Consider the following 8567-nt stretch of genomic DNA (forward strand, 5'->3'; position numbering starts at 1 on the left):
GCTGTGGTGCATACGGTACCCTAACAGTGAGGAGACAGAGTGGGATCTGTGGTCTTAACCAGGAGGTAATGAATATGAGGCAGTGCAGAGCTTCTGATCACATCATGTCTTATCGGTTTTGGAGTATTTGTACTTCGAACGCAGAATGTTGTTTTTCAGAACTCCATCTGTCAATAACTTGTTGAGGTGGAACTGATTAATTTCAACCTAAAAACCAATAGAGGTGGTAATTTGGGGATATATCTTTTATTATAAAAAGTCACTCTGTAATTTGTCACGTGTCCGTGACCTTTTACTTGTTAATACTACATATTAGTTGCGAGTTAGAGGAGTGCACGTGTGCAGTACGACAAAAGTGATCACTTCTGTGATGGTTTCTTTCAAGTGGTTATGTAGGCGTGTTATTTTCTGCTGCCTCTTTAGATGCAGGCGAAGCTTTACCATAACATTACGAATGCAGCAATCATTCTTAACTGATAAAGACGACATCTGGGGACCTCCCCTCTACCCTTAATGAGAAGTACTGACACCGATAAAGATCAATGACATCATTAAAGACGTGTTTCGACCACCGGTAGACCACTCTCACTTGAAGTTTGTTTCTGCCGCTGACAAACTAAAACACTTTTTGGCATCTGTAAGTCATAATTTATGGTTATTGTCTAATTTCAAGTTTTTTACTCAGACGTTTTGCGTTAGCAAGTCAAGGTTTTGAGATAATACCTGGAAATTGGGACTCAAGCTTCTGAGAAGATCCATTGAAACTTCAAGCTTATGGATGCAAAGAAAATGTGTTTTTTCTACAAATGATTGGCACTAATTATTAAGAGGAGATTAGAAGCTGTGTTCTTGTTTGTGTGTCTGTTTACTGTTATTGTGGTTAATATGAAGCTATAAACAGAGAGCTATACCAGTGAGATAATATCATAAACATCTGCTGTTTCCATACAAAAATTATCATAGTTGTGCTTTAAGTTCTCTCTGTTAAGACCTGAGGGTGTTGGGGTGGCGACCTATTCATGGTGATACCTCACCTCTCCAATAAAGACAACAGCTCCAGCAGCACTGTCACGACCGTGGTTGGATAAGGAGTAAGTATTTTCCCCATTTTGCATATACTTACAAAAAATGCAACCTTTTTTACTCGTATCACATTGCATGAAGCATTGGGTGCTACTGACAATTTGTTTTCCTGTAAAGTGCTGCCCTGCCCTACTGTGCATTTAAATGAATCTGACTCAAGCTGACTGGAGAAGGCGTTCGCATTGGAAAGCGAGCGTCTACATCCTAAGTTAGTGCAGCTTAACTTGATTATACTGCTGGGACACACTGATGGGAAATGGTTGATATCTAAAAAAAACAAAAAACTAATTACATCTTTAATAAAGTTTTGATTTGGTGCCCAAAATAGCCTCTAACTGAACAGTAAGAAACTGCTCTCAGCGGAGAAACTGTCTCCTGTGCCAGCAATCCTTATATATCTGCCAGACTTTTCAAAATGGTGGACGTTTACTTCAGGAGTGAGCACCTTTTTTTCTGTTTTTTCTCTCTTGTGTTTCAAGGTGATGACACAATTTCTTAGCAGTGAAGAGGGGAAGCCTGCCATATACATGAGTCAGGTTACTGTAATGTGTCTGTCTGCGCACCGTTTCCAGCACAGAGGACAGGCTGCTCAGCAAAGGACTGAACTCTGTCCAACAGCTCTGAGCGTCATGCCTGGGCACTCTGCGATCGCACTCCTCCTACACAACACAGGGCAGAAAGCAGCCCCCCTCCCCCTACACACACATAAATATATACGCACACATTTGGTCAAAATCAACATGTCAGTCCACCATTCAGCAATCACAGACTTCTTGTAGGTAGGACGGCATAATCACAGCAACGACTCGCAAAGCAATCAGTAATGCTCGTAGCCTCATCTGCATCTGCATTTAAAAGAAGGGTGGGGGTCTTAAAAAAATAATAAATAAAAACTGTTTTTTTTAAAAAAAAAAAACAGCAGTCATGTAAAGTCACAAAACGCCACTTACAGTAATGCGCCTCTCAGAATTAACGAGCAAAACAACAGCGAGGAAGTGGGAACATCACATCTACTCCTACGCAGGCAGGATGGCACTTCAGTTTTAAAGTTATGTAACAGTCCATTGGTGTGAGATTACATTCACTTTGCCCTCTGAGGGGAGACAGGAGATCAAGATACTTCAAAAATAAAAGTCTGAGTGGCTAATTGAACACTGGCATGCCTCGTGAAGGTGCAGTTCAACCAAAAAAAAAAAGAAAGAAAAGAAAAGAAAGAAAAGAAAAGAAAGCCAGGCAGATGGATGGGTGGATGGATGGTCATTAGTTCACCTCCAAAACCTGCAGAGATGAAAATTTGCATTACTTCTCGTGGGTGGCTGGTTTGATTAGGTGCTGGAGGAAATCTGGGGGAAAAAACGCCCTGAACTTCTGCTTGTCTGAGGTAATATGGTAATTTGAAATTTTCAGGCTGTACACAGAGAAATCTGCAGCACAACCACTGAGAGACAGAAGGAAAAACCATCAGTAAAGTTGAAGGAGGAACAGCCCAAGTACACAGTGCAGACCTGTGGCTGAGAATAATGAACACCTACACCCAAACTGTTATTATCATGTAAAAAAAAAACATCCATATTAATTTCATGAAACCTCCACTTTGAGCTTTGGGTCGTGCATCAGCCTCACTCCCACCCGCCCCCCTGCACCAACGCTTTCCGACCGTCCTAATCGCTAATTGATTAATTGGCAAAAACTTTAATGTCGAGGGGACCCACACGCGTGAATCACCGAGCTGCATTGTTTACCGAGACGTCCCCTGCTGACCGGAAACTACGTTAAACAACAAACGCCGACGCGCTTTGAACTTGAGAAGAGAAAGGGGACCTTCAAAAGGGAGGAGAAAATATTAATACAGCTACTGGAGCCTGGAGCTGTGCTGCATGTGCCAACTCTCCAGGAACTACCTCTTCCTTTTTTTTTTTCAACTTCGCGCAGTCTTAATTTTATTTATTTATTTTTATGCATCTTCACAGCCAGTCACACCTGTCTCCCTTTTTCTTTTTAACGCAAATTTCGATTCCAAAAAAACAAAAACAAACTTACCTTCTATCTGAAGGTGGGAACAGGTGCTGCGGGGCGCTGTGCGCAGTCTGCTGTCTTAATTAAGCGTCCGCGAGAGTTTGATGGTTATGTACGAAGAGGGTGCCGAGCCTCCGAGTCCGAGCACCATGCTGTGGGAACACGGGCTTGTCAAGAAAATGCGCACAACACCGGCGACAAGGCGGAGGAGCGCATTTTTAATTCTGTCTGAGCATCTGAAGTGATACACAGTCACAGCAGAGACACACTGTGTGCCCCCCCTCCCGCCTCCCTGACTCTGACACTCACTCACTCACACCAATCCAAATCACACCATGCCAGGGAAAATATTCTGCTTGTAAATCCACTTTTTTTTTTGACATAGTGGACACGATATTTAATAAAGGGCGTTTCCCGTGTAATAATGCAGGAGCCTCACAAAACTTTAAGCCTTTTGTTATGTTCTCGTGAGGTTGATGGACTCCATGAAGGAGACAGCACCAGTGCAAACTATAAAAGACGAAATCATTTGTCTTTTAGGGGACACAAGGCACGTTTTTAAATCTGTGATATAACCAAGAAAATAGCGTAAAAATATTATAAACAGACTTTTTACTGCAGAAAGGCAGCGAATCGTCCCACTTCTGTTCCCCTAATGAAGCCCTTGAGTATATAACGCGCAGTTCAGGTGGAAGAGAAAGCGCGCAAAGGTCCTGAAAATGCTAATTGAAACAATTTGCATTTTCCCACAGAGACTAAACGATCAGAAATAACACAGCTCTTTATAAAACTGCGTGTGTGTGACCATGGGAGAAGCTGTGAGAAGCGTCACATAACCGGAACTGGACTTTGACGCACTGTGCGCTTTTTTGTGAGAGCTATTTCTGGACTGCTGCATCCATCTTTTTTTTTTTTTTCTTACAGGTGAAGGTGTGTGGTTCTGCTAATGGCCGCCAGGTGGCGCCAGAGTCCGCGCTTTATGTCACCGACATGGCCAAAAAGCTCCAGAAGTTTTCTGAAACAGGTGAAGATTTGGTTGTGGTTCTTTATGTGTGACTTTGAACAACATTTACCTTCTTCTATATCTAATGAATGATGTAATATTTTACATATGTGAAGCAGAAAGAACATAAATAATAAACATGTTTAACTTACTAAACTGACATTTGACAACTTGAGCTGTGTTTAAACTGAATGTAGAACTTATATCACATTACTAACTAACTATAACTGTGTCTTTATGTGGCCATGGGAAACTAACTAACTAACTGGATACCTATAACTACCTAACTATAAGAACTATTACTTGATATGCTCAGTATGTGGATTGGGGGTGACAAAGCATCTGGCATGTTGCCAGATTTTCCCGTTGTAATACAATAAAGCATTAGCCTACATTATTTTGACATTGATAATAAACCAGGCTAAAAAAAAAAATGGAAAGAGCTTGATTAAATGCTAATAAAATTCTAGTAAGTCACCAGTCTGTCACAGGGTTAATGGAAAGAGACATGTCAGGCAACCACACAGGATCACGTCTACACCTACGGCCACTTTAGAATCACCCATTAACCTAACAAGCAAAGTGGACTGTGGGAGGAAGCAGGGGTGCCCAGAGGAAGCCCACACAGGGACAGGGATAACAAGCAAAGTCCACACAGGCGGACCTGGGTCGAGCAGAAGGTTTCAACCACATACCGTCCTGCGGCGAGGTAAGAGGGCTAACCATTGCACCATTGTGCCACAAAACTCTTGTCCTGAATTTTAATTATATATGCTTTGATACTGTTGATCATATATGACTTTTTATAAGCCCAATTTTTATTTTGTTTACATATGCTGTACCATCCATCTATCCATCCATCCATTCATTATCTTTAGCTTATCCTTATCAGGGTCCCAGGGACCATAGTACCATAGTGCAAGAGGTGGGGTACACCCCAGACAGTTTGTCAGTCTAAGGCAGGGCTAACACAGAGACACAACAACCACTCACACCTATGGGTAATTTAGAATCACTAATTAAACTACCTGCACTAACTGACATTGTGTTAATATAGCATTGGCATATTAAGACACACTCAAAAAAATAATTAATTGGATTAACGTAATTTTATCTTGCCACTTATATTCCATCTAAACAAATCATGTTATGTTAATCCATCTTGATTGTGTTGTGTCAACACGATATATGTGTGTAGGTTTAACATAATATTAACATTAACATTCAATTAATTTGACTTTTGTTCAATCAACATGTTTGCACCATGTTAGTCTAATTAAATGTATTTAAATCCATCTCATATTGTTTAAACACTTTGGCACATCAAAAGTCAGTCTTGTTACATGAACTAGTAAAATATTTGTTTGTTACACCAGTGATAATCTTGTTGAATGAATGAAATGTAACTTATGTCTGTAGTACATGTTATATTAATATTAAGTAATGTTCAACAAAAAAATTCAAGAGATTTACAGCAACTTCCAATCCACCCATCTTCTTATCTTTATCTGGGCTGCGAAAGTGATAGGGCAAGAGGGACAGGGTACGTCCTGGACAGGTCGCTAGTCTATCATACAGAGACAAACAATCATTTGCACTTTAACACCTTTGGGCAATTTACACTCAAAAAAATGAAATTGGGTGGTTGTTACATGCATAAGATCCAAACTTGTAAGTTGAACTAAATAATTCCATGTTTCTATGGTGAACGTAATTAAATCATGTAGCATCTGCATGAAATTCAGCAACTTAATTTGTTCTTGTTGAGATGACATCATACAATCTAGTAAGAGTGGCTGGATCCAGGCAACTAACTGCTTTTACTAGATTGTATGATGTCATCTAGACAAGAACAAATTAAGTTGCTGAATTTCATGCAGATGCTACATGATTTAATTACGTTCACCATAGAAACATGGAATTATTTAGTTCAACTTACAAGTTTGGATCTTATGCATGTAACAACCACCCAATTTCATTTTTGTGAGTCGACTCACAAAAAACACAGGAAAATCAGTGGAGTTACAAGAGGCAGACAACCACACCACGTGTATGCTGTTACTATTTCTTACGGTTTAACTTGTCAAGGACAACAACATAAAGCATCATCAAGCATAGCTTTCCTACTTTTGTTAAGTCTGTATTGACAGATTAATGCCATGGTGGTTCGTGCTGTTGCCTCAGAGCAAGAAGATCCTGGGTTCAAATCCACAAAGTGGTGAATTTTTCAGTGGGTTCTCTCTGCATACTCTGGTTTCCTCCACAGTTAAAAGTCATGCAGTTGTAAGGGTAACTGGTTATTCTATAGAATAACCAGTTACCCTTACTGGTTAACTGTAAGGGTAACTTACAGTTACCCTTAACTTACAGAATAACAACTGGTTATTCTATAGAATAACCAGTTGTAAGGGTAACTGGTTATTCTATAGAATAACCAGTTGTAAGGGTAACTGGTTATTCTATAGAATAACCAGTTACCCTTACAACTGCATGACTTTTAACTGTGGAGGAAACCAGAGTACGCAGAGAGAACCCACTGAAAAAGTCGCCACTTTGTGGATTTGAACCCAGGATCTTCTTGCTCTGAGGCAACAGCACGAACCACCATGGCATTAATCTGTCAATACAGACTTAACAAAAGTAGGAAAGCTATGCTTGATGATGCTTTATGTTGTTGTCCTTGACAAGTTAAACCGTAAGAAATAGTAACAGCATACACGTGGTGTGGTTGTCTGCCTCTTGTAACTCCACTGATTTTCCTGTGGTTTGACATCTAATGTGATCTTGTGAATTTCGTGAGAATCTAGTAAGAGCAGTTAGTTGCCTGGATCCAGCCACTCTTACTAGATTATATGATGTCATCTCAACAAGAACAAATTAAGTTGCTGAATTTCATGCAGATGCTACATGATTTATTTACGTTCACCATAGAAACATGGAATTATTTAGTTCAAATTACAAGTTTGGATCTTATGCATGTAACAACCACCCAATTTCATTTTTTTGAGTGCACAATGCTACAATCCTCCCAGGAGTAGATGTCACAGCAAATTCACCCCAAGGTCAGACCGTGTAAAAAAAACTCTCCACCTCAGAGCCAACAGGCCTAAGTTATCTATAAAAGTCATGACAGTACAGATGTTTGTTTCACACCACTAAATTTAGAGGAAACCAAACACCTCATATCAGCTGTAGGCACAATGTTGGAGAGGTGATGTTTTGGGCTTGTTTTGCAGCCACAGGACCTGGACACCACGCACTAAAAGAGTCAGCCACGAACTCCTCTGTATACCAAAATATTCTAGAGTCAAATGTGAGGTCATCAGTCTGACAGCTAAAGAGCTGCTACTGCTACGCTTGGCTGAAACTGGGTCATGCAACAGGACGATGACCCCAAACACAGTCGAGGTCCAGACTGCTGTGGTGGGACCTTAAGAGAGCTGTGCATGAATGAATCACTGCAAACTTCAATACAGTGAAAGCACACTGTAAAAAAGACTTATATCTTATGTTATGACTTATATCTTTGCTTTCACTGCCAGATTTGCAGACATAATAAGCTGCTGTGAACAAACTTCCTGACAGAAAATGTTGTGGGTGCAGAACGCGCTGCTTGTATGAAATAGAACTGGACCTCAGTTTTGCTCATGTGGTTAATGAGAGGATGATTTATTAGAATAGGGAGTCGAGATTCAATGGTCATGTCGCTGCGATGTTTGTCTGTCCACGTATTTCTCTGCGGTGCTTCAGGAGCAGGTCAGCTCTAGGTGTTTTTACCCTAACCTCATGCCTCTCTCTATATTGTTTCTCAGATCAGCTCTAACACAATAATGTGCCTGCCTGCCCACACTCCTCATTATTTATCCTTCTGAATGCTTGGTTTGCTGGTGCTCTGCCAGCTCCAGATGTTATTTGAAGTCTGGCATCACATCATTATTCTCTGGGCCTCTGCCATGTGTCCTGTGTTCACATCCATTCCTCTGCACACTCTTTAGTTTATTTAGGATTGTTTTCTTGTTTATTGCAGTCTGACTTGTTTTCTTGTCATTTTCATGCCTCCCAGGACCCGTCCTTGACGAGTGTAACTGTGAAGCTCAGCCATTTTTAAAATGATGACAATGACATTTACAAAATGATGTCTGGCATATGTGACTTTCTTCTTCTTCTGCTACTCTTTATTTGGCCTAAAAAGAACATTGTTTTAGTATATGTGCATTTTAATACTGTCATTCAGGGCTGTTGGAAAGATTTTAGCAATACTGGCTTTAATTTTTTTTTAATTACTTACCTTTTTCATATTTATTTAATGCATTTATTTATTCACAATTGATTTTATGCAAGTGGAAGCAGTTCTCTTGGGAACATTTCTGCTGATATCAGCCGATGCATATTCTGTCAGCTCCATGTGCCAAACTTAACTCTGAATAACTGCATCATTGTCGGTTTTCCTCGAAATAGCACCAGT

General features: G+C 40.3%; 1 protein-coding gene across 1 annotated transcript in view; it reads right to left on the minus strand.

Moving 5' to 3' along the window:
* The window catches only part of rin1b (Ras and Rab interactor 1b), a 44767-nt gene extending 40772 nt beyond the window's left edge, over positions 1–3995 (minus strand). The window contains exon 1 of the mRNA XM_085147103.1: positions 3124–3995. The gene's annotated coding sequence lies outside the window, so the exon portion shown is untranslated. The remainder of the gene's footprint in view (positions 1–3123) is intronic.
* Between the last annotated feature and the right edge of the window lie 4572 nt (positions 3996–8567).

This window comes from Neolamprologus multifasciatus, chromosome 3 (assembly GCF_963576455.1).
Source record: "Neolamprologus multifasciatus chromosome 3, fNeoMul1.2, whole genome shotgun sequence".
In the NCBI taxonomy this organism is placed as follows: Eukaryota; Metazoa; Chordata; class Actinopteri; order Cichliformes; family Cichlidae; genus Neolamprologus; species Neolamprologus multifasciatus.